Source organism: Gorilla gorilla, chromosome 7, assembly GCF_029281585.2.
Source record: "Gorilla gorilla gorilla isolate KB3781 chromosome 7, NHGRI_mGorGor1-v2.1_pri, whole genome shotgun sequence".
NCBI classification, from domain to species: Eukaryota; Metazoa; Chordata; class Mammalia; order Primates; family Hominidae; genus Gorilla; species Gorilla gorilla.
This window is the reverse complement of record NC_073231.2, coordinates 50377808-50404777: the sequence shown is the minus strand read 5'-3', so window position 1 is coordinate 50404777 and position 26970 is coordinate 50377808. Positions and strand designations below refer to the sequence as shown.

At 44.6% G+C, this 26970-nt stretch overlaps 1 pseudogene; it reads right to left on the bottom strand.

The window, feature by feature from the left end:
• Window positions 1-1160: 1160 nt before the first annotated feature.
• LOC101146084 (small ubiquitin-related modifier 2-like) lies at window positions 1161-6219 on the bottom strand (annotated as a pseudogene).
• Window positions 6220-26970: the final 20751 nt, after the last annotated feature.

Genomic DNA, 26970 nt, shown 5'->3' with positions numbered 1-26970 from the left:
CTATGGAAAATAGTTTATCTGTTCCTTAAAAAGCAATTATAGAATCATCATAGGACCCACCATTTCTACTTGAAACCCAAAATAATTGAAAGCAGGGATTCAAACAAATGTTTATACACAAATATTCATAGCAGCACTATTCACAAGAGCTAAAAGATGAAAATAACCCAAATGTCCAACAGTGGATGAACAGTTACACAAAACATGGTATACACACATTGAGATATTACTTAGCCATAAAAAAGCATGAAGTAGGCTGGGCACGGTAGCTCACACCTTAATCCCAGCACTTGGGAGGCTGAGGTGGGTGGATCACCTGAGCTCAGGAGTTCGAGACCAGACTGACCAACAATGGCGAAACCCTGTCTCTGCTAAAAATTTAATTTAGCAGGGCATGGTGGCACATGCCTGTAATCCCAGCTACTCGGGAGGCTGAGGCAGAAGAATCACTTGAATCCTGGAGGCAGAGGTTGCAGTGAGCCAAGATCGTGCCATTATACTCCAGCCTGAGCAACAAGAGCAAAACTCCATCTCCAAAAAAGAAAGAAAGAAAGAAAGAAAAAAGCATGAAGTACTAATACATGAATGTGGATGAACCACAAAACATACTTGAGCCCAGGATCTCAAGACCAGCCTGGGCAACAATGATAAGCCCCCCATCTTAGTAAAAACTCTTTTTTATTTTATTTACTTATTTTTTTAAACAAGAAGTTTATTTAAACAACAAGACTTGAAGGGAAAACTATCTAGGATTCTTTTTTGTTTTAGAGTAATTTATCCCTACATAAAGACAGACTGCCCTACATGTAACAGCTACGTACAAAAAAGTTATAAAATTGTCCTTGGTTTTACAATGATAAATGAAAAACAGTAAAATTCTCCAAGTGAACAAGGTATGCAAGGATTTTTATTTTTTATTTATTTATTTTTTTGTTAAAACAGTGAGAGCAAAATAAATTACTGGAATATAAAGAGCTGAATGAGCATGCCACTAATGGAGAAAGGGGGTATTTTCACAGAATCAGTATTTTTCCCCATTCCATCTCCACTTGATGTCAATCAAAACATACCATTGGCTGTTTAGTTAAAAAAAAAATGCAATATGCTTTTGCACATATACCAATTACTTTACATACAATAAAGGAATGGGAAAAGGGGAAATGAAAGAATAGAGAAAACTATACTGTAGTAGTCAGGATGTGGTGGAACCAAATTGCAGTTTTCTAATTGAGAATGTAATCTTTGTCTTGAAAGAAGAGAGTTCTGGAGTAAAGAAGCAGGTTCGTTTTTCAGTAGACACCTCCCGTCTGCTGTTGGAACACATCAATTGTATCTTCATCCTCCATTTCCAACTGTGCAGGTGTGTCTGTTTCATTGATTGGTTACCTGTGGAATCGTAATCTAATCTGCCTCATTGACAATCCCTGTCTTTCACAATAGGCTTTCATTAGTTTACTAAGTGGTGTATGCCTCTTAATCTTAAACTGCATCACAGAACCATCTTGCCCTGCCACCGTTAAATTAATATGATCGTGGTTCTCAGCCTTGACTCCTTCCTTGGGCTTTTCGTCAGCTATGGCGAGCATCAGAGTCTCCTCAGCTGTAGCTTCATAAGAGAGTTACCAGGTTCGCATGGAATGAGCAAAATCTTTTTTTAAAAAAATAATAATAATAGGCCAGGCACGGTGGCTCATGCCTGTAATCCCAGCACTTTGGGAGGCTGAGGTGGGTGGGTCACGAGGTCAGGAGTTTGAGACCAGCCTGGCCAACATGGTGAAACCCCGTCTCTACTAAAAATACAAAAATTAGCCGGGCATGGTGGCGCATGCCTGTAATCCCAGCTACTCAGGAGGCTGAGGCAGGAGAACTGCTTGAACCCAGGAGGTGGAGGTTGCAGCGAGCCGAGATTGTGCCACTGCACTCCAGCCTGGGTGACAGAGTAAGACTCTGTCTCAAAAAAATAATAATAATAATAATAATTTTATATATATATATATATATTTTTTTTTTTGAGATAGGGTCTCGCTCTGTCGCACAGGCTGGAGTGCAGTGGTGTGATCTCAGCTCACTGCAACCTCCGCTCCCCAGGTTCAAGTGATTCTCCTGCTTCAGCCTCCCAAGTAGCTGGGATTACAGGCTCCCACCACCATATCTGACCAATTTTTGTAGTTTTAGTAGAGATGGGGTTTCACCATGTTGGCCAGGCTAGTCTCGAGTCCTGATCTCAGGTGATCTGCTCACCTCAGCTTCCTAAAGTGCTGGGATTACAGGCATGAGTCACCGTGCCCAGCCATAAAAATAATTTTTAAAAAGAAAGGAATGAAGGAAGGAAGGGAGAGAAGAAGGGAAGGATCTCTCTATGTTGACCAGACTGGTCTCCAATTCCTGGGCTCAAACAATCTACCCACCTCGACCTCCCAAAGTGCTGGAATTATAGGCCTGAGCCACCACACCGGTCAAAAGCTATCTACTTAGGGAATGTTTTGAAATAAATGGAGCCCTTCAATTCTGCCCTGATAGTCAACATTTTATCTATTAGCCAGACCTTCAGAGAATGACAAACGTAGACCACATAATTTTGTGCCCGTTCATTGCTGTTATGCCATCAGTCTATGTTGAGAGATGTTCCAAGGAGGTCCACCATACACCATGGTGCCTGTAGTTAATAACAATATAATGTATTCTTGAAAAATGCTAAGAGTGGATGTTATGCATTCTTGCCACAAAAATGATAGCTATGTGAGGTAATGCATATGTTAATTAGCTAGATCTTGTCATTCCACAATGTATATATACAGAACATCATGCTATACATGATAAATACAATTTTATCTGTCAATTTAAACAATGAAATAAAAATTTTAAAGGAGCTCTAAAAATCTATTTTATTTATCTACAGTGACCTTGGGATTTCCTGAAGGAAAAGCATTGGAGTAGAAGTAAGAGCTGACTGTGAAAGCCTGAGGAGGAGCTGCCTTATTGTTAACGGGTAGCAAGAAGCCCAGGCATGGCAGTCCACGCCTGTAAGCCTAGCACTTTGGGAGGCCAAGATGGGAGGATCGCTTGAGCTCAGGAGCTTGAGACCACCCCGGGTAACATAGCGAGACCTCCTCTCTACAAAAAATGGTTTGTTTGTTTGTTTGTTTGTTTGTTTTTGAGGCAGAGTCTCACTCTGTCGCCCAGGCTGGAGTGCAGTGGCGTGATCTCGGCTCACTGCAAGCTCCACCTTCTGAGTTCACGCCATTCTACTGCCTCAGCCTCCCGAGTAGCTGGGACTACAGGGGCACACCACCAAGCCCGGCTTATTTTTTGTATTTTTAGTAGAGACGGCGTTTCCACCGCATTAGCCAAGATGGTCTCGATCTCCTGACCTCGTGATTCACCCGCCTCAGCCTTCCAAAGTGCTGGGATTACAGGCGTGAGCCACTGCGCCCGGCCTGGTTTTGTTTTTTCGAGACAGAGTCTCGCTCTTTCGCCCAGGCTGGAGTGCAGCGGTACGATCTCTGCTCTCTGCAACCTCCGCCTCCCAGGTTCAAGCGATTCTGGTGCCTCAGACTCCTGAGTAGCTGGGACTACAGGTGTGTGCCACCATGCCCAGCTAATTTTTTTATATTTTTAGTAGAGACAGGATTTCACTGTGTTGGTCAGGCAGTTCTCAAACTCCTGACCTCAGGTGATCCACCCGCCTTGGCCTCCCAAAGTGCTGGGATTACAGGCATGAGCCACTGTGCCCAGCTACAAAAAATGTTTAAAACTAGTTGGGTGTGTTAGTGCACACCTGTAGTCCCAGTTACTTGGGAGGCTAAGGAAGGAGGATTGTTTGAGCCCAGGAGTTTGAGGCTGCAGTGAGCTATGATTGTGCCACACTGCACTCCAGCCTGGGTGATGGAGCAAAACCTTGTTCAAAAACAGATACATATATAAATTAATAATAATACAAATAAAAAGAGTACTCTGAGCAGTGCTTGGTGCCACAGCTGGGACTACCCAGCTACTCAGGAAGCTGAGACAGGAAGATCACTTGAACCCAGGAGTTGAGTTCAGCACTTTGGGCAACATTGAGAGACCTCATCTCTAATAAATAAATAAACTAGAACTCTGACCGAAAACCTGCAGCCACCTGCCCAGAAAATCAATCCCTTATCTACAATTAATAGCACAGGGAGCCAGCATGCTTAACTCAGACTTGCAGAAGCCACATCTATCTCTAAAACAGTTCAGGATGCTAAACAACACCAGCTGTAACGACTGGCCCAAAATGGCTAGGAAGAACTTGATTAGTAACTGACAGCTTCCCTGGTTTTTATGCCCACTTCCAACTTAGGACCAAGCAGAAAAGTCAAATACACACCCCTAACCAATCACATCGGGTGCTTTCCTTCTAGTTAGCCACCTACAGTTTTCCCAAGCCAGCAGCCTCCATTCAGGACCGACCTGAAGCCTTCCCTTTTTCTGCTATAAAGCTTTTCTGTTTCCCCTACCTGCCTTTGAGATTCTGCAAACACAAGTGATGGTGGCTGACTGCCTTGTTATAGCAAGCTCTGAATAAATAGCCTTTGCTTTTCTCAGTTGGTCTTCATTTATGTCTACAGAAGATTTTGAACAGAAGAGTGACATGATCTGTCTTAGGTTTTAAAAAGATCAGTGTGTGGCTGGGCATGGTGGCCCATGCCTGTAATCCCAGCGCTTTCTGAGTGTCCGAGGCAGGCGGATCACTTGAGCCCAGGAGTTTGAGACCAGTCTGGCCAACCCTGTCTCTACCAAAAATACAAAAAAATTAGACAAGTATGGTGGTGCATGCCGGTAGCCCCAGCTTCTCAAGAGGCTGAGGTGGGAGGATTACCTGAGCCTAGGGAGACTGAGGCTGCAGTGAGCCGTGATCACGCCAGAGAGATGATGTTAGGAGCCCTGCAACAGCTACAGAGATGGTGAGGGCTGGTCCCATTCAAGGATTCAATGTAGGGTAAGAGACAAGAGAAGGATGACTCTAAGGCCTTTTTTCTTTTCCTGCTTACCTGCTTGTTCACTTATATTTGACTGAGCAGCTGAAGATTAGAATGGCATTAACTGAGGGAAGTCATGGATGAAGCAAGGTAGTGAGGAATGCCACGAATTTGTTTTTGCACAAATTAAGTGGGTTTTTTTGGTTGTTGTTTTGTGTGTGTGTGTGTGTGTGTTTTGAGATGGAGTCTCGCTCTGTCGCCCAGGCTGGAGTGCAGTGGCGCGATCTTGGCTCACTGCAAGCTCCACCTCCCAGGTTCACGCCATTCTCCCGCCTCAGCCTCCCCAGTAGCTGGGACTACAGGCGCCCGCCACCACACCCGGCTAATTTTTTGTGTTTTTAGTAGAGACGGGGTTTCACCGTGTTAGCCAGGATGGTCTCGACCTCCTAACCTCGTGAGCTGCCTGTCTTGACCTCCCGAAGTGCTGGGATTACAGACGTGAGCCACCGCGCCCAGCCACGCAAATTAAGTTTGGGATGCCTGTTTGACTTCATGGTGGAGATGTTGGGCAGAATCTGGGCTCAGGGAAGAGATCCAAGCTGAAGATATAAATATAAGGTTTGTCCACATAAAGATAATTATTAAAGCTATGAGATAAAAGAGAAAAAATGCAAGGACTAAATACCCATTTTTCTGAAATATGCTTTTTCTGTTTTTCTACTCAATAAACGCAGATCTGCCTCATTCTTCGTAACTGCCGCATTTGGGAGAGAAATATCAATCTGTTTGTCCATCCTTTTAGTGTTGGGGCCGGGCGCGGTGGCTCACGCCTGTAATCCCAGCACTTTGGTGTTGGGGCCGGGCGCGGTGGCTCACGCCTGGAACTCCTGATCTCAGGTGATCCGCCAGCCCCAAAGTGCCGGGATTACAGGCGTGAGCCACCGCGCCCGGCCTTTAATTTCTATTTCTAAGCCTGTGGATATTCACTTTTGCAATGCTGCAGCAGTTTTCAAAACCAGAATCTAAACTCATTGCAGAAGTCCAGTAACCCCTGGTGTGCTTGATGGCAATGTCCACGCGGACGCTTCTGTTCTGTATTGATTTACTGACAACGTCTGCCCTGTGTGAACCAACGGGCGGGCAAGGCGCTGCAGGGACGGACTCCAAAGACAGACGCGCGCAGCCCTCCTACCCCCCGCAGCCCTTCAGCTGCTACAGTGGCCACAGCTATTCCGAGGTCTATCCCGGCCTCACCGCCCTGGCGAGGCCTGCGCATGCGCAATGGGCGCTGAATAATGGCTCAGGCGCCGGCCCTGCCTGCGTTGCCCGCAGGCCGGAGTCCCCGACCCTGCTGCGGGTTTATCGCTCCAGCTCATGCTCATACTCCTTTGTACCATGGGATTTTACTTACAAAACAAGTTCAACGATAAAATAATTAAGAATTTTAGGAGTGCAGGGGCCGGGCGCGGTGGCTCACGCCTATAATCCCAATACTCTGGGAGGCCAAGGCGGTGAGGATCACTTGAGGTCAGGAGTTCGAGACCAGCCTGGCCAACATAGTGAAACCCCCGTCTCTACTAAAACTACAAAAATTAGGTGGGCGTGATGGCGTGCGCCTGTAATCTCAGCTACTCGGGAGGCTGAGGCAGGAGAATCGTTTGAACCCGGGAGGCAGAGGCTGCAGTGAGCCGAGATCATGCCACTGTACTCCAGCCTGAGTGACAGTGAGACCTGTGCAAAAAAAAAAAAAAAAAAGCAACAGCAGCAGAGCATTGAACCAGGCGCAGAGGCCTTTCTTAGAGGGGGCTGTCACATGCCCATACAGTTATGTGGGCTTAAGCTACTCCTATTTCCAGAGGAGCAGGCGAGGCAGTTCTAGCAGCCTCATCTCTAGTCTTGCATCCGTGGAGTCAGCCGGACAACATAATGCTTATAACCAGCCTTCTTCTAGAAACATGTTTCAATGTAAAGTGGTCTTCAGATGAAACAAAAGGGAACTGGGTACCTGTGTCCTTTAAGGTTATGGAGATTCAGCCACTTGTTGGCTGAGCGCCCTTGGGCAAGTCCCTTAACCCCTCCAGGCCTTGGTTCCTTCATTTGTAAAAGAATGTAGCATTGTACCAATGTTAATTTTTTGGCTTGGATCATTGAAAGTTGGCTATGTAAAATGTTAACATACAGGAAAGCCAGGTTGTGAGAACTGTGTATAGTACTGCATTTTTGCAGCTTCTCTGTTTCAGGGGCAGATGACTTGGAAAACAAGGAGGGCCTTCCATCTTGTATTAGGTTTAGAATGCACTGGCACTGATAAATCCTGACTTCTACTCAAGGTTTTGTTGTAAACTAATGTGTCCTGCTGGGATACACTGCTTAATTTCTAATCCCTTACCTTAGAAAACTGTGGATATTGAATTAGATTTTTTTTTTTGAGACGGAGTCTCACTGTGTCACCCAGCCTGGAGTGCAATGGCGCAGTCTCAGCTCACTGCAATCTCTGCCCCCTGGAGGGGATCTCACTTTTTTGCCCAGGCTGGTTGTGAACTTTTGGGCTCAAGCAATCCTCCTGCCTCAGCCTCCCAAAATGCTACGATTACTGCCTCCCAAAATGTGAGCCACTGCATCCAGCCAAAAAAAATCTCAAGTGATTCTCCTGCCTCACCCTCCTGAGAAGCTGGGATTACAGACGCCTGCCACCACTCCCAGCTAAATTTTTTTGTATTTTTAGTAGAGATGGGGTTTCACCATGTTGGCCAGGCTGGTCTCGAACTCCCGACCTCAGGTGATCCACCCACCTCGACTTCCCAAAGTGCTGGGATTATAGGCATGAGCCACCACACCCGGTCTAGATGTCTTTTTTTTTAAATTAGATTTTTAATGTCCTTTCTATTTTTAAAATGTAAGACCAATTAAAGGGTTTCTAGGTTCTCCTTTGCCTCCTTAGCTCTTTCTATTCTATTTTGATTTTTTCTTTCTTTTTTTTTTTTTTTTTCCTGAGATGGTGTCTTGCTCTTGCTGCCCAGGCTGGAGTGTAATGGTGAGATCTCAGCTCACTGCAACCTCCACCTCCCGGGTTCAAGTGATTCTCTTGCCTCAGCCTCCAGAGTAGCTGGGATTACAGGCGCGTGCCACCACGCCCAGCTAATTTTTGTATTTTTAGTAGAGATGGGGTTTCTCCAGGTTGGCCAGGCTGGTCTCCAACTTTCGACCTTAGTTGATCCACCCGCCTTGGCCTCCCAAAGTGCTGGGATTACAGGCTTGAGCCACTGTGCCCAACCTTGATTTTTTCTTTTAATTCATGCTTCCAGCCCTCCTTAGCTATGTTGTCCTCTTATTTTGTATCCACTCAGTACATGCTGAGCTCATCCAGAGTTAGTACTTAGCAGTATCCATGAGTACTGCTCTTAGGGAAGAGCCCGTTTCTACCCCATCCAGTTGGAAGAAGGTACCTGTCACCCAGAGCCCTGACCCCAGTCATCTTTAGCTAAACTGGTGTCTCTCAACTTTGACTGCATGTTGAAATCACTTAGGAAGATTTTAAACTTGCTGGTGGGCCAGTTCCACCCCCAGAGATTCTGATTTGATAGATCTACATGTGAATAGGCCAGACTCCCACTTTTTTCTTTTTTAAGAGACAGGGTCAGGCCGGGTGTGGTGGCTCATGCCTGTAATCCCAGCACTTTGGGAGGCCGAGGCAGGCAGATCATGAGGTCAAGAGATCGAGACCATTGTGGCCAACATGGTGAAACCTTATCTCTACTAAAAATACAAAAATTAGCTGGGCATGGTAGTATGTGCCTGTAGTCCCAGCTACTTGGGAGGCTGAGGCAAAAGAATCAGTTGAACCCAGGAGGCAGAGGTTGCAGTGAGCCGAGATCGTGCCACTGCACTCCAGGCTGGGTGACAGAGAGAGACTCCATCTCAAGAAAAAAAAAGAGAGACAGGGTCTTGCTCTGTCATCCAAGCTGGAGTGCAGTGATGTGATCATGGCTGACTGCAGCATCAAACTTCTGGGCTCAAGCAACCCTCCTGCCTCAGCTTCCTAAGTAGCTAGACCTACAGACCACCATGCCTGGTTGATTTTATTTTTTGTATAGATGGGATCTCACTTTTTTGCCCAGGCTGATTGTGAACTTTGGGCTCAAGCAATCCTCCTGCCTCAGCCTCCCAAAATGCTGGGATTACAGCCTCCCAAAATGTGAGCCACTGCATCCAGCCAAAAAAAATCTTAAGAACTGTTTTATTGTGATATAATTCACTCAAATACTACACAATGCAACTAAAGTGTACAATTCAATGATTTTTAGTATAGTCATAGAGTTGTCAGGGAATTAAATTTTTAAGTTTTGTTATACAGGGGTACAAAATGTGAAAGAACCAATAATTTCCGTTTGATTATGATAAGTTTTTCAGATTTTTTTTCTCTAGTCCTGTTCTCCTATACAAGTCTGGTTGAAGGAATGAAGGTAATTAACAGTGATAAACTTACTTTTAATGAAAAGAAGTGTCATTAATGAGAAAAAAAAAAAAATCAGTTTTCTCTCAATGCTCATTCATCTTCCCTGAAAGGACAGAATGCTTCCAAATGGTGATGATTCATTCCAAAATTTATATGCTCTGCTTTATATACTCTTTGATTAATCCATAACAATCAATTACCATTGCTTACTTTATTATTAGGTTTCCCCAGCACCATTACACTCCTGACTAATGAAAATACTAAGAAGAATCTATTAGTAGCATGCACAATATCATTCTAGCTAATGCTGAATCGCTAACTGCCTTCAAAATTTGAAGGCATGGTCTTACAATGTATGGGACCCCTACAATATATAACGAGTCCATATAAAGTACTTAGAAAAGGGCATAGCACCAAGTAAATGTTCAGTGAATAGTGCGATTACATCATCAAAACCAGGACACTTTCAAGAGTAAAAGGGGACCTTCAATGTATTTGCTGTTATTTTATTACACAACATCTATTTTGCATAATTAAAATAATACAAACAAATGGTGATTTTAAACAATTTATAATTAAACCATGGAAAGAAATCTCACATAAGTTGTTTAATTTTTTTCATTAGAATAAAGGCAACTGCTGGGTGTGATAGCTCGTGCCTGTAGTTTGGGAGGCCAAAGCAAGCAGATCACTTGAGCCCCGGAGTTGGAGACCAGCCTGGATAACATCGCAAAATCTTGTCTCTACAAAACAGACAAAAATGAGGATCGCTTGAGCCCAGGAGGTTGAGGCTGCAGTGAGCCATGTTTGAGCCACTACACTCCAGCCTGGATAACTGAGCAAGACCCTGTCTCAAAACAAAACAAAACAAAATAAACAAACAAACAAAAAGAATTAAGGTAACTATAAATAAATAGAGCAAAGATTGTCATTTTGGGTTGCTGCTTTTGAATCACACTATACCCCTCCTGCCCTGATGAACACATGTAGCTATCAGGTTTTTTTTTTTTTCTGAGACGGAGTCTTGCTCTGTCACCAGGGCTGGAGTGCAGTGGCACGATCTTGCCTCACTGCAAGCTCTGCCTTCCAGGTTCACACCATTCTCCTACCTCAGCCTCCCGAGTAGCTGGGACTACAGGCGCCTGCCACCGCGCCAGGCTAATTTTTTGTATATTTAGTAGAGACGGGGTTTCACCGTGCTAGCCAGGATGGTCTCCATCTCCTGACCTCGTGATCCGCCCGCCTCGGCCTCCCAAAGTGCTGGGATTACAGGTGTGAGCCACCGCGCCTGGCCTGATAGCTATTAGTTTTAAACAGCCAAAGCCTGGTGTGGTGGCTCACACCTGTAATCCCTGCACTTTGGGAGGCCAAGGCAGGCAGATCACTTGAGGTCAGGAATTCTAGACCAGCCTGGCCATCATGGTGAAACCCCGTCTCTACCAAAAATACAAAAATTAGCCGGGCGTGTTGGGGCATGTCTGTAATCCCAGCTAGTCAGAAGGCTGAGGCAGGAGAATCGCTTGAATTTGGGAGGTGGAGGCTGCAGTGAGCCGAGATCACACCACTTCATTCCAGCCTGGGCAACAGAGTGATACTCTGTGTCAATAAATTAATAAATAAATAAACAGGCAAAATAATAGATGTCTGTGAACCTGGTTAGTTCTTCTGGAGTCATACATTCAAGCACCAGTTGGTCTGCAGAAATGCCAGGCTCTTACACATTTGGATTTCTGGTGCAATTCATCTGTCACTTTTTGACATGTGGTCAATTTTATGATAATTGAAGTTTAAGAGGAATTTGTAGAAAATAGGTCTTTGTACTTAAGGTGTAAGGAAATAACACACAAATGAATTTTCCCAGTTCCAGAAGCTTTTATCATCAAAATTTCTGGTTATTTTAGATGGAAATTTTTCTATATGTGTGTCTCATAGCTGTTTTCCAAGAGAGACCAAGTCTCTCTTTTAGGGAGTTTCATTTCACATCCTGAAAAAATATGCGTACTAGTGGGTGCAGCGTGTTGGACTTCCAGGCAAAAGAAGGTAGAGTGCTGTACCTACCAACTGCATGCCAAGAATGAATGCCTTCCTCCTTGACAGAGATGGCTGCCTTTGTTTCAGTCCCAGTCAGGGAAGGAGTCTCTGGAATCAGCACCTCACAGATTCCCTCTTCATGGTATTCTGGCCTGGCAGCTTTGTCCTCTTCTATACGGTGACTCCTGACAGATGCAATCCACTTTCACAGCACATGACTGAGCATACCCAAGCCTGGGCACCAGTCTTGGTTGACCATATGTAACTTTATCCTTTTTCCTCCCACTCAAGAAAATATAGTGGAAAGCAAGTAAGAGTTATATTACTGTATAAATAATCTCAAATCTGCTCTGATTTTTTGTTAAAGCAAGCCAACATGGGTATATTTGCAAACTTGGGTATACCCTCTTTTTTTTTTCAAGACAGGGTCTCATTTTGTTGCCCATGCTGGAGTGCAGCGATGTGATCACCACTCACTGCAGCCTTGACTTCCTGGGCTCAAGTAGATCCTCCCACCTCAGCCTCCCAAGTAGCTGGAACTACAGGTATGCACACCACCCCTGGCTAATTTTTGTATTTTTTATAGAGATGGGGGTTTTGCCATGTTGCCCAGGCTGGTCTCAAACTCCTGACCTCAAGTGATCTGCCTGCCTCGGCTTCCCTAAGTGCTGGGATTACAGGAGTGAGCTACCACGCCCGGGTCATAACTTGAGTATATTCTCGAAAAAACAAAATATTTGTAAAATTACCTTACAACTTATTATGACACACCAGTGCATGCTGTCACTCCATGACTGATAAATGTTGTCCCTTATATTGGATCTGCAGTGAGACCACCTTTCTCTTTTATTCCCAGAATGTTAATTTATTATTTATTCATTCATTTGCTAGTTCTTTTATTCATTTCACAAACACATAATGAGTATTTACCATGCTAAATGCTAAGGATGCATAGATGACCAAGACCAAAAATCCTCTGCTGCCAATAAGCTCATACATACTGAAGGAAGTTAGATATATCAACAAAAGAAATCAAGATGTGGCTGCATGGTGACTCATGCATATAATGCTAGCATTAGGGAGGCAGAGGTGGGAGGATCACTTGAGCCTGGAAGTTCAAGAGCAGCCTGGGCAACCTAGCAAGATCCCTTCCCCTCCTGCCAAAAAAAAACAGCAAGATGTAGGTGCATATATGGCTATAGATATATTGTAGATCATATATCTGCCAGATGGTTAGAGAGGGACAACTGACAACCACTGCTATGTAAAGATATAAGAGAACAGAAGGGTCTACAGCTCACCTGATGGGGAAAGGGTGGTCAGAGAGAGGCTGAATCTGGATGAATGTAACATTTTGTCAGATATATAAGAGAGGGCAGTCCTTCTGGTCGGTGCCATGGCCAAGCTCTGCAGCCAGTATGCTGGTCTGAAGGGCCAGTGGTAGCAAACTGACTTACACCTTGATGTAATGGGAAGATACAAGGGCACGTATATAGGCCGGGCAAGTTGGCTCACGCCTGTAATGCCAGCACTTTGGGAGGTCGAGGTGGGTGGACCACCTGAGGTTGGAAGTTTGAGACCAGCCTGGCCAACAAAGTGAAACCCTGTCTCTACTAAAAATGCAAAAATTAGCCGAGTATGGTGGCGCATGCCTGTAATCCCAGCTACTGGGGTGGCTGAGGCATGAGAATCGCTTGAACGCAGGAGGCAGAGGTTGCAGTGAGTTGAGATCATGCCACTGCACCCCAGCCTGGGCAACAGAGTGAGACTGTCTCCAAAATAAATGAATAAATAAATACAAATAATAACATGCAAAAAATTTTTTTAAAGAAAGATGGTAGGGCTGGGCGCGGTGGCTGACACCTGTAATCCCAACACTTTGGGAGGCCAAGGCAGGTGGGTCACGAGGTCAGGAGATCGAGACCATCCTAGTCAACATGGTGAAACCCCATCTCTACTAAAATACAAAAAAATTAGCCAGGCGTGGTGGTGTGCACCTGTAATCCCAGCTACTCAAAAGGCTGAGGCAGAATTGCTTGAACCTGGGAGGCAGAAGTTGCAGTAAGCCAAGATCACGCCACTGGTGCCACTGCACTCCAGCCTGGGCAACAGAGCCAGACTCCATCTAAAAAAATAAAATAAAATAAAAAAGAGGATGTTAAGGATTAGAGTCCCCCTCTTCTCAGTCCTCTCTTTCTCAGCCCCCCTTCACTTACATACACTTTTTCTCCCAGCTCAATCACCTCTCAGAAGCAGCCTGCTTAAATCTTATTAGCTTTGATCTGACAATATAGTCATCATTGAATTACCTAAAATTTCTGAGTTGCGAAAATACTTCTTCCCCACAAAGACTTATACATGAACATTGCTGGCAGGATTATTCATAAATAGCCAATGGAATATTCTTTAGCATAAAAAGAACCAATCTACTGAAACTTGCAACAATATGGATAAGCCTCAGAAGAATTATGCTAAGGAAAAGAAGCCAAATGCATATTGTATGATGTATATATCTACCTATTTTTATGAAATTTCTAGAAAAGAAAAATCTATAGTGAAAGAAAGCAGATCAATGCTCTCCTGGGGCTGAGGTTGGGAGAGGGATTCATTGCCAGTGAGCATGTGGTAACTTTTTAGGGTGATGGAAATGTTCTAAAACCTGATTGTGGGATTGGTTGCACAACCATAAATTTACTAGAAATAATTTAACTGTGCACTTACAATAGGTAATTTTTTTTTTTTTTCTTGAGATGGAGTTTCGCTCTTGTCACCCAGGCTGGAGCGCAATGGCGTGATCTTGGCTCACTGACACCTCTGCCTCCTGGGTTCAAGTGACTCCCTGCCTCAGCCTCCTGAGTAGCTGGGATTACAGGCACCTGCCACCATGCCTGACTAATTCTGTATTTTTAATAGAAATGGGGTTTCACTATGTTGGCCAGGCTGGTCGTGAACCCCTGACCTCAGGTGATCCACCCTCCTTGGCCTCCCAAACTGCTGGGATTACAGGCTTGAGCCACCATGTCTGGCTACAATAGTACATAAATTATATGTCAGTGAGACTATTTTTATTTATTTTTATTTTTATTTATTTACTTATTTATTTGAGATGGAGTCTCGCTCTGTCGCCCAGCCTGGAGTGCAGTGGCACAATCTTGGCTCACTGCAAGTTCCGCCTCCCAGGTTCACACCATTCTTCTGCCTCAACCTCCCGAGTAGCTGGGACTACAGGCACCCGCCACCACGCCTGGCTAATTTTTTGTCTTTTTAGTAGAGACGGGGTTTCACCATGTTAGCCAGAATGGTCTCGATCTCCTGACCTTGTGATCCACCCGCCTCAGCCTCCCAAAGTGCTGGGATTACAGGCGTGAGCCACTGTGCCCAGCCTCAATTTTTTTTTTTTTTTTTTTTTTTTGAGGCGGAGTCTGGCTCTGTCACCAAACTGGAGTGTAGTGGTGCCATCTCGGCTCACTGCAACCTCCACCTCCCGGGTTCAAGCTATTCTCCTACCTCAGCCTCCCGAGTAGCTGGGACTACAGGTGCAGGTGCGCACCACCACGCCCAGGTAATTTTTACATTTTTAGTAGAGGTGGGGTTTCACCATGTTCGCCAGGATGGTCTCAATCTCTTGACCTCATGATCTGCCCACCTTGGCCTCCCAAAGTGCTGGTATTACAGACGTGAGCCACCGCACCCAGCTCAGTGAGACTATTTTTTAAATGTACTGCCCACTTCTCTGCCCTTTTAAGAGAATGTATTAAACATAATTGAACCTTTTTCTTCAGGGTCATCAGCATAAATATGTTGTATTTTCAGTATAGTAAAGTGATTCAGTGATTGTTGGGTGATTCCTCAGCAAGTTCCAGAACCTCCAAAGCTTTAGCTTCCTCATTTGTGAAATGAAGATGATAAGCATTTCTAGCACATAGGGTTATTAGGAGAATTACAATGAAACATGTATAACACTTAGAAGAGAGGTAAAGAAAACTCAGTAACAGTAGCTGATAGATGCTCATGATGACCTACCATGCTTCATTTTGCAGATGGGAGAAAAGGGAGAAAGTGGTAGGGAGATGCCAAAAAATCCAAGATGTTAAAATCAAAAACAACTCTCTGAGGCATGTCAGTTTATGTTCCCTATGATCTTCCTGGCTTTCCTAGTTTCATAACTATTTACAAATCATTTATGCATGGGGCGTTTATCAAAAACCTGTGATGTGCCAGGCACTTTTCTTTACAGGATCTCTTTTTAATCCTTGTAGCAATTTTGTGTGATCAGCTACTTTACCAATGAGGACTCAAGGTTTGAAGACAAGTCCTGCCTCTAGTAAGTGATAGTCTTAAATCAATTCTGAGTTTGTCTGACTTCAAAACTCACACTTTCTATTATAACAATAGAGTAAGAATAGTGACAGTGGCTAATGAACCTGCAAAGGGGACTTTTCTTTTGGTAGAGATGGAGTTTCACTACGTTGCCTAAGCTGGTCTCAAGCTCCAGGGCTCAAGGGACTCCTGCCTTTGCCTCCCAAAGTGCTGGGATTAAATACAGGCTTGAGCCACTGTGCCCGGCCAAGGGAACGTTTTTGAATCAATACTTTAATTTTACTAGAAAGGGGCCAGGCGTGGTGGCTCACACCTGTAATCCCAGCACTTTGGAAGGCTGAAGTGGGAGAATCACTTGAACTCAGGAGGTTGAGACTGGAGTGAGCCGTGTTTGTGCCACTGCACTCCAGCTTGGGCAACAGAGCAAGACTTTGTCAAAAAAGAAAAGAAAAGGAAAAAAGGGCCGGGCACGGTGGCTCACTCCCAGCACTTTGGGAGGCCGAGGCGGGCAGATCATGAGGTCAGGAGATCGAGACCATCCTGGCTAACGCGGTGAAACTCCGTCTCTACTAAAAAATATAAAAAATTAGCCGGGCGTGGTGGCAGGCACCTGTAGTCCCAGCTACTCAGGAGGCTGAGGCAGTGTGAACCCAGGAGGTGGAGCTTGCAGTGAGCCGAGATCGCGCCACTGCACTCCAGCCTGGGTGACAGAGCGAGACTCTGCCTCAAAAATAAATAAATAAATAGAAAAAAAAGAAAGAGAGAGGAAGGAAGGAAGGGAGGGAGGGAGAGAGGGAGGAGAGAGAGAGGCGAGAGAGGAAAGAAAGAAAGGAAGAAAGAGAGACAGGAAGGAAGGAAGGAGGGAGAAAGAAAGGAAAAATAATAATAAATTTAAAAACCAATAATTTTACTAGAAAGGCCAATGATAGAGCAATGTAGTGGTTTAGAGAAAATCCCACTAAGATGAAGGTCCTGAAAAAGATCCTGCTTTTTCTCTGCTGCTTCTTCTTTTTTTTTTCGAGATAGGGTCTCACTCTGTTGCCCAGGCTGGAGTGCAGTGGTGTAATCTTGGCTCACTGCAACCTTTGTCTCCCAGGTTCAAGCGAGCCCCCTGCTCATTTCTTGTGAAATTTCCACCAGAGCACACCTTGGGGGCAATAATTCTCAAAATTTCCAGGTGATAGAATTCTTGGACAAAGAGGTCCTCATTATGAACAGCCATGAAAAAACTAACATACAAAAGATAATAGATGTTGTGCTAAATTAAATAGCATTACCTATCGTATGCTAACCAGCAAGCACCATTTCTAATAAAAATGTGTGGAAGAAAAATAAATTTTAAGTGATTAGTGAATTGTTTTTTACAAGTTGGTGAATCTTATTGTTCAAGGGAATATGGAAGTTCTTTGTACTTTTCTTTTTTTCTTTTTTTCCTTTTTTTTTTTTTTGAGATGGAGTCTCGCTGTCTCGCCCAGGCTGGAGTGCAGTGGCATGATCTCAGCTCACTGTAACCTCCACCTCCCGGGTTCATGTGATTCTCCTGCCTCAGCCTCCCGAGTAGTTGGGGCTACAGGCACCTGCCACCACGCCCGGCTAATTTTTGTATTTTTAGTAGAGACACGGTTTCACCATATTGGTCAGGCTAGTCTCGAACTCCTGATCTTAGGTGATCTGCCCGCCTCGGCCTCCCAAAGTGCTGGGATTGAAGGTGTGAGCCACCACACCCGGCCTAGTTCTTTGTACTTTTCTTGACATTTTTCTCCAAGTTTGAAATTATTGCCAAAAAAGTTGAAAATAATCAGCATGTAATTTTATTGCTTTATCAATTAAAAAACTTAACATTTAATCTAAATGGAAACTTTACTATAATACTAAGATTTAGCAACCCTGTGTGATCAATTATGAATGTGCTTCATGAGGTCAGAGGCCAGAATATCAAAGATTTGTATTTAATGTTTATGATCAACCTCCAACAAAACCATTTTCTCCCTGTATTAGAGTTTACTCCATTGCTGACTCCTCATTGAACACTTTGCTGCACCAACCCAACCAACTCAGAGGGTTAGAGAATTGTTTGAGACCCCTCCTACAAAAATTAAAAAATTAGCCAGCTGTGGTGGTGCACACCTGTAGTCCCAGCTCCCCAAAAGGATGAGGCAGGAGAATCGCTTGAGCCCAGGAGGTCGGGGCTGTCGTGAGCTAGGATCACACCACTGCTCTTCAGCCTGAGTGACAAAGCAAGACGCTGTCTCAAAAAAGAAGAAGAAGAAGAAGGAGAAGGAGAAGAAGAAGAAGGAGAAAAAGAAGATGATGATGATTTGCTCTTACTGTAGACCTTAGCAACCTCAGCACACTTTTTTGTTTTTCCTTTCCTTATTCTTTTTTTTTTTTTTTTTTTTGAGACGGAGTTTTGCTCTTGTTGCCCAGGCTTGAGTGCAATGGCGCTATCTCAGCTCTCTGCAGCTCACTGCAACCACCGCCTCCTGGGTTCAAGCAATTCTCCTGCCTCAGGCTCCCAAGTAGCTGGGACAACAGGTGCCCGACACCATGCCCGGCTAATTTTTTTTGTATTATTAGTAAACAGGGTTTCACCATGTTGGCCAGGCTGGTCTTGAACTCTGGACCTCAGGTGATCCACCCGCCTCGGCCTCCGAAAGTCCTAGGATTACAGGCGTAAGCCACCGCACCCGGCCCCTTTCCTTATTCTTAAAGGAAGCACTTTACAGCTCTGCTTTGACATATCTGAATTGCCAGCATTACTACTCTTGCAGTTTGGGGCCATGATGAAGTAAAATAAGGGTGACTTGAACACAAGTACTGCAATCTGTTAACCAATAACCAAACAACTACTAAACGACTAAGGGGAAGGTAGCCTCTATGGCGTCTATAGCATGGAGATGTTGGACAAAGGGAGAATTCACATCCAGTCAAGATGTAGCAGAACCTCGAAATATTTCATCACATAACTCAGAATGGCACAAAATTTAAAACTTATGAATTGAATTGTTTATTTCTGGAATTTTCCATTTAATATTTTTGGACTACAATTGACCACGGGTAACTGAAACCTGGGAAAGCAAAACCAAGGTAAGGGGAGACTAGTGTATCCATGCCTCAGTACCAAACTCTTTCACTTACTGTAGTTTCACAAAACATTTTAATGTCTGTTAAGGATCCCTTCACTCCTTTTATTTATTTTCAGAATGTATTATACATTACATTGAATAGATGAGTACTTAATTTCAAGATACTTCCTCTTCACATTTTAATAAGATTTGGTAAGTACTAGAGAGACTCAAGGATTGGGGGCAGGAAAACAGGGGAACATTCAGATGTTAATTAGCTCAACCTGTCCCCACAGACACTGCGAGTTGTAAAAGAGAGAAAAGGAGGAAGAAAGAGTTTAGAGGGAGGAAGGGAGGAGACAAGAAAGATGAGGTTGGGCACTTTCACCTGGTGGCACTTGCCTATAATTCCAACAATTTGAGAGGCCAAGGCAGGAGATTGCTTGAGTCCAAGAGCTGGAGATCAGCCTGGGCAACAAACCCAGACCCCATCTTTACAAAAAAATACATTAAAAAATTAGCCTAGCATGGTGGTGCGCACCTGTAGTCCTGGCTACTCAGGAGGCTGAGGTGGAGGATTGCTTGACTCCAGTAGTTTGAAGCTGCAGTGAGCTATAATTGCACCAACTGCACTCCAGCCTGGGTGACAGAGTGAGACCCTGACTCGCAAGAGAAAAAAACAGATGAGTTTGCGGTGTTCCCTTCCCCTGCAACATGGCTCCTGCTACCCCCATTCCACCGAAATGCTTTTGACAAAGGACACTAGGTTTTTCTGGTTTTGAAATCCAATGGACTCTTTTCTTAGGGTCTTGTAGATAGTCCCCAAAAGATAGCAGTGCTTTGCTGATATTCTTATTAACCTACAAGGTCAGACCCAGTTTGAATAGCGGCACACCTTCTATTCCTTTGAGTTGAGTTCATCACCCCAGTCCAAGAGAATCTAACCAGACACAATGATGTCTGGGTCACACAATAATCTCTGCATTTATTTTCATGCCTCTTCTTCCCCTTTACATCTTCCCCTCCTTATGTCATCCTTATTTCTTTTCTGCTTGAGTTTGAGAATGGTACAGTGAAGGATTTTAAGGAGGGGAAGGGTGTGGGCACAGACCGATTGAGCACCAGGGATAAAAAACATTTCCCAAGAATCTCCAACATTCACCTTGCAGCATACTTTACCTGAGTAAATAACTCTCTACAGTTGATAAGGTCCATGGTTCTGTGTCTAATACAATCTTTGAAAGCAGGGGCACTCAGTATCTGTTGAATAATCAACTACTGAATTATGTGTTGCTTGTAGGTCAGAATTGCTGCAACCTTTCATGATAACTGCAGGTTATCCTCAAGAACTCATTTCTGCAGAACCTGGCAAAGCCCAGATTTGATATAAATAAGTGTAGTTTCATTGACATTTAGTCTAGGGCAAGTAAAGCAAGTAAATTACCCAATGAGGTGATTTATAAATTCATTCAACTTAATTCTCTGATAGGAAGCTAAGCAGCGTGCTGTGGTCATTGGGCCTGATTTATATCAGAAAAGTGTACAAAAGAAAATGGAGGTTCTCTATCTTGCTCTTGTCCTCTCCTGGTCTCCTGTTACTATATAACAGGCATCCTTTTCCTTTAATTACCTTCTTCATGGCTTGAGAGCTTTGATGACTTGATTAAGCCTTGCAGTGCAGTTCCAGTCCCTACCCATCTGATTAATTAGCCCAAACCTTATTAACTTCCTAATTCTGATCAATAAGGCACTGATGCTCAACTGTGCAAGGGCAAACTAAGGAGGCAATTTTATTTCAAGACACAGAGTCCCTACTACTTTTTTTAACCATCTTTTCTTTATCTTACATTTTAACACCAGCCAAGTTGGAATATGGTAACATAAGAATAGTCCCACGAAGTCAGCACACACTCTCCAGCACTAGTCACTTGGTGCAACAGTCCTATTTTGGTGACATTATTTGGAAATTTTGCATGAAGGGCCTCTGTTATTCAGGATATCAGGCAAATGTTGCTCTCAGTCAAAGAAAGAGTATGACAACGATGACGATAATGATGATGATGATGACGATGATGATGATTCCTGCTCTGCAGGAAATGGACAAAATATACAACAAGAAGCACCTCTTCCCCAAACTCAAATTCAGAATGGAGTTATCCAACACTGAGAGAATATTTCAATATTCTAGACCAGCACTATCCAATAGAAATATTTTAAATTTTCTAATAGCCACATTTAAAAAATTCAAAATCGGCCAGGCATGGTGGCTTATGCCTGCAATCCCAGCACTTTGGGAGGCCAGAGTGGGTAGATCACCTGAGGTCAGGAGTTCGAGGCCAGCCTGGACAACATGATGAAACCCCGCCTCTATAAAAAATACAAAAATTAGCTGGGCATGGTGGTGGGTGCCTGTAATCCCAGGTACTCAGGAGGCTGAGGCAAGAGAATCGCTTGAACCCAGGAGGCGGAGGCTGCAGTGAGCCAAGATCGCGCCACTGCACTCCAGCCTGGGCGACAGAGTGAGACACCATCTCAAAAAAAAAAAAATTTAACATTGGGGCCAGGTGCGATAGCTCATGCCTGTAATCCCAGCACTTTGGGAGGCCGAGGCGGGTGGATTGCTTGAGGCCAGGAGTTTGAGACCAGCCTGGCCAACATGGTGAAACCCCCATCTCTGGTAAAAATACAAAAATTAGCCTGGTATGGTGGAGCACACATGTAGTCCCAGCTGCTGGGGAGGCTGAGGCACAAGAATCCCTGGAACCTGGGAGCCAAGATCATGCCACTGCATTCCAGTCTGGGCGACAGAGCAAGACTCTGTCTCAAAAAAAAGAAAAAGGCCGGGCACATTGGCTCACGCCTGTAATCCCAGCATTTTGAGAGGCCAAGGCGGGTGGATCACCTGAGGTCGGGAGTTCGAGACCAGCCTGACCAACATGGGGAAACTCCGTCTCTACTAAAAATACAAAATTAGCCGGACATGGTGGCACATGCCTGTATCCCAGCTACTCGGGAGACTGAGGCAGGAGAATCGCTTGAACCCAGGAGGTGGAGGTTGCAGTGAGCCAAGATCATGCCATCGCACTCCAGTCTGGGCAACAAGAGTGAAACTCCATCTCAAAAAAATAAAATAAAATAATAATTATTTTTATGCTTTTCTTTTGTAAAACATTTGTCAGAGGATGTCACATTTCTCGTATTTTCCCAACTTTCTGAAATAAAACTCCGTCTCAAAAAAAAAAAAGAAAAAAGAAAACAAAAAGAAATATAGGACAGGCACGGTTGCTCATGCCTGCAATCCCAGCACTTTGGGAGGTGGAGGCGGGCAGACCACGAGTTCAGGAGATCGAGACCATCCTGGCCCAACATAGTAAAACCCTGTCTCTACTAAAATACAAAAAATTAGCCGGGTGTGGTGGCACACGTCTATCGTCCCAGCTACTCAAGAGGCTGAGGCAGGGTAATCGCTTGGACCCGGCTGGCAGAGGTTGCATTGAGCCGAGATCACGCCACTGCACTCCAGCCTAGTGACAGAGCAAGATTCTGTCTCAAAAAAAAGTAACAATAGTAATAAATTAAAAATTAACAAGTAAAATTAATTTAATAGTGTATATTATATAAACCAGTATCTCAAAAATAACACTGTAACATGTAACCTAAATAAAATTGCTAATGAACCATTGTGCTTTCTTTTTCCACACTAAATCTTTGAAATCAGGTGTATATTTTATACTTTCAACACATCTAAATTCCAACTAGTCACATTTCAAGAGCTCAATAGACAGCTTTGGCTAATGGCTACCATGCTGGACAGTATAGTTCTAGCTCAGGGAATCTCAAACTTGAGCATGTATCACCTGGAGGGTTTATTAAAACACACATGGCTGGCTCCATCCCCAGAGTTACTGATTCAGTAGTCTGGGGTTGGAGACTTAACATTTCTAATAAATTCCCAGGTGATGCTGATGCTGCTCGTTGGGCACCCCACTTTGAGAGCTACCGCCTCCCAGGTTCAAGCAATTCTCCTGCCTCAGACTCTCAGGTAGCGGGGATTACAGGCATGCGCCACCACACCCGGCTAATTTTGTATTTTTAGTGGAGACAGGGTTTCACTGTGTTGACCAGGCTGGTCTCAAACTCATGACCTCAGTTGATCCACCCGCCTCAGCCTCCCAAAGTGTTGCGATTACAGACGTGAGCCACCACACCCAGCCTTATTCTTTATTTTAAATAAAGACAAGGTCTCACTATGTTACCTGGGCTGGTCTCAAACTCCTGACCTTGGCTGATCCGCCTGCCTCAACCATAAACCACTGTGCCTGGCCCAAAATTCTAAAACTTAAAGTATAGCCAAGACTTTTTTTTTTTTTGAGATGAGTTTTGCTCTTTTTGCTCAGGTTGGAGTACAATGGCACAATCTCAGCTCACCGCAACCTCTGCCTCCCAGGTTTAAGTGATTCTCTGCCTCAGCCCCTGAGTATCTGGGATTACAGGTATGCACCACCACGCCTGGCTAATTTTATATTTTTAGTAGGGACGGGGTTTCTCCATGTTGGTCAGGCTGGTCTCGAACTCCCGACCTCAGGTGATCCACCCACCTTGGCCTCCCAAAGTGCTGAGATTACAGGCGTGAGCCACCGCGCCCAGCCAGAATAGACTGGATTTTAACTTAAACTTTGAAATCATTTTGGCATTTAGTATATGCTGATAAACTACTTAGTGCTTTCATGATCTGTCTCTGCAGGGACCATCTGCACTGCCCAGGGCAGGGAATACACACTACAGAAGCCAATGAGAAAGGCTTCACTTGCCCAAGGCCCCGGGGCTGTGAGGGTCGGCATGCCAGCACCTAGAGCTGCTGGTCTCACTCTCCAACACACGTCTCTCCTCTGCCACCGCAGTGTGCCTTTCCCTTTTTTGTCAGTTTAAGAAACTCATTACAAAGAAGTACCATTTCTTATCTTTGTCTCCAGTTCTTTTCTTTATTAAATGAATTCGGTAGATAATGTGTGCACAAAGTTCAGACATCACAAAAGAGTGGACAGAGAAAAAGTAATGCCTTTCTGTACCTCTGTTTCCTAGTTTTCGCCAACTAGTTGCCCTCCCAGGAACTCAACCCATATTACCAGGGTTTTGTATGCCTTCTCAGAGATAACCTATTCATAAATTTGTATATATGTTTTTGTATACACACATATGCAATTTTATATATATATATATATATTGGAGATGGAGTCTTGCTCTTGTCGCCCAGGCTGGAGTACAATGGCACGATCTGGGCTCACTGCAACCTCCACCTCCCGGGTTCAAGCAATTCTCCTGCCTCAACCTCCCGAGTAGCTGGGATTACAGGTGCATGCCACCACGCCCAGCTAATTTTTTTTTTTTTTTTTTGTATTTTTAGTAGAGACGGGGTTTCACCATGTTGGCCAGGCTGGTTCTTAAACTCCTGACCTCGTGATCCGCCCACCTCAGCCTCCCAAAGTGCTGGGATTACAGGCGTGAGCCACCACGCCTGGTCAGCAATTTTTTTATTATTATTGTTTATTTATTTGAGACAGAGTCTTGCTCTGTCACCCAGGCTAGAGTGCAACGGTGCAATCTTGGCTCACTGCAACCTCCACTGCCCAGGCTCAAGTGATTCTCACGCCTCAGTCTTCCAAGTAGCTGGAATTACATGTGGTTGCCACCACACCCAGCTAATTTTTGTATTTTTAGTAGAGACAGGGCTTCTTCACATTGGCCAGGTTGGTCTTGAACTCCTGGCCTCAAGTGATTCACCTGCCTTGGCCTCCCAAAGTTCTGGGATTATGGACATGAGCTACTGCACCCGGCCAGCGTTTATTTTTATTTTTATTTTTATTATTTATGTATGTATTTATTTATTTTTTGGGAGACAGAGTCTTGCTCTTTCGCACAGGCTGGATGTAGAGTGGTATGATTTTGGCACACTGCAAGCTCCGCCTCCTGGGTTCATGCCATTCTCCTGCCTCGGCCTCCCGAGTAGCTGGGATTATAGGCGCCCGCCACCACGCCCGGCTAATTTTTTTGTATTTTTAGTATAGACGGGGTTTCACCATGTTAGCCAGGATGGTCTCGATCTCCTGACCTCGTGATCCGCCTGCCTTGGCCTCCCTAAGTGCTGGGATTACAGGCGTGAGCCACCGCGCCCGGCTATATTTTTTAAATTGAAACACAAAAATAGGCATCTGGTCCACATTTCAGTCCAACTTCATCTCTAAGATGTGAAACAATCAGTAATGAGTCATATCATAAGCACAGTTTCAGAACCCACAAATACAGAGCACAGCTTCCATAAAATCAGATACAATAGACCAACCTTTTCATGTGAAAAATGAGAAATATAGAAAGATAAGTTGCAGGGGCCAGGCGCAATGGCTCACACCTGTAATTCCAACACTGGGCGTCCAAGGCAGGCAGATCACCAGTGGTTAGCAGTTCGAGACTAACCTGACCAATATGGTGAAACCCCATCTCTACTAAAAATACAAAAAAAATTAGCCGGGTGTGGTGCATGCCTGCAGTCCCAGCAACTTGGGAAGCTGAGGTGGAAGGATCCCTTCAGCCTGGAGGTGGAGGTTGCAGTGAGTCAAGATCGCACTGCACTCCAGCCTGGGTGACAGAGTAAGACCCTGTCTCAGAAAAAGAAAAAAGAAAAAAAAGAAAGATAAGTTGCAATCCAAGTAATACGCCTTACGTTTAGGCAAGGTAACTTGAGGGTTGAGCAGTGTTCGACATTTTCATTCCAGAATGCTTTTACATTCTTGCCTTCACCACGATGTTTTTGTTTTTGCCTCTGCCTTTGACCATACTGTCCCCTCTGCCTGAAAAGTGTCCCCTTCCACCAGCCCACCTCCTTTTTTAGCTTATTATAGTCATTTCAATATTTTCTAGAAAAAGGCAGGTTCTTGAATTACTGGGTAAATGAGGTTTATATGTTTCTCCAGATGCCCTGTATTGAGCCCAAGAGTCGTATCCCAAAACATTTCGCCAGCAGGGTGTGCTTACTATCTGGCTGTGACTGACACGATATTCCACCCTCCCCCTGCGCTTGCTTATCTCTTACTCTCCCTTTGTTACTAAGTAGGTTATTACACTAACCTGACAAAGTTGCCATGAGGGTGAGAAGAGATAATGGTCATAAAAGAGTTCTGTAAACAACCAGACTTCGGATTAGTTGGACAGAAAGGTGTTGGCAGAGTGGAGGTGGGGGAAAAAAGGTGTACTTGTGAAGACAAACTCACAGACAGAAGCTCCAATTGCTGGCTCTGACATTAGCAACTGTGTGGCCTTAGGCAAGTTCTAGAACTTCTCCTCCTTCTTCTTCTTCTTTCTTCTCCTTCTCCTTCTTCTTCTTCTTTTTTTTTAGAGAGGGGGTGGGGTCTCTCTTTGTTGCCCAGGTTGAAGTGCAGTGATGCTATCCTAGCTCACTGCTGGCTCGAACTCCTGGACTCAGAGGCTCCTTCCACCTCAGCCCCCTAAGTAGCTAGGACCACAGCCATGCCTGGCTCCAGCGTGTTTCTCAGCACTTTGGTTGTTACATCTTCAAGACTAGAGTCAGCTGCTTTCTCTGTGACCACCAAGCAAGTGGAGATGGAGGTTCCCAAAGGTGTTGAACATTCTGACTCCCGTAGACCACCACAAGGTCGTCTTTGAACTGGAGTGCCCATACCCCTGGGGTACACAAACACTTTCCAAGGGTTATGAGACCTTGCGTAGTCTTTTTTCTTTTTCGAGACAGAGTTTTTGCTCTTGTCTCCCAGGCTGGGGTGCAATGGCCTGATCTCGGCTCACTGAAACCTCCACGTCCTGGGTTCAAGCGATTCTCCTGCCTCAGTCTCCAGAGTCGCTGGGATTACAGGCATGTGCCACCATGCCCGGCTAATTGTTTGTATTTTTATTAGAGACAGGGTTTCGCCATGTTGGTCATGGCTGGTCTTGAACTCCTGACCTCAGGTGATCCACCCATCTCAGCCTCCCAAAGTGCTGGGATTACAGGCGTGAGCCACTGCACCCGGTGAGGCCTTACCTAGTCTTAGGGGAATTACCTACCAAACCCTTTACTTTCGCAATTACCCAGCTTCACAACAGCTTTACAAAAGGAAAATGCACATCTCACCCATCCGAAGGCAGC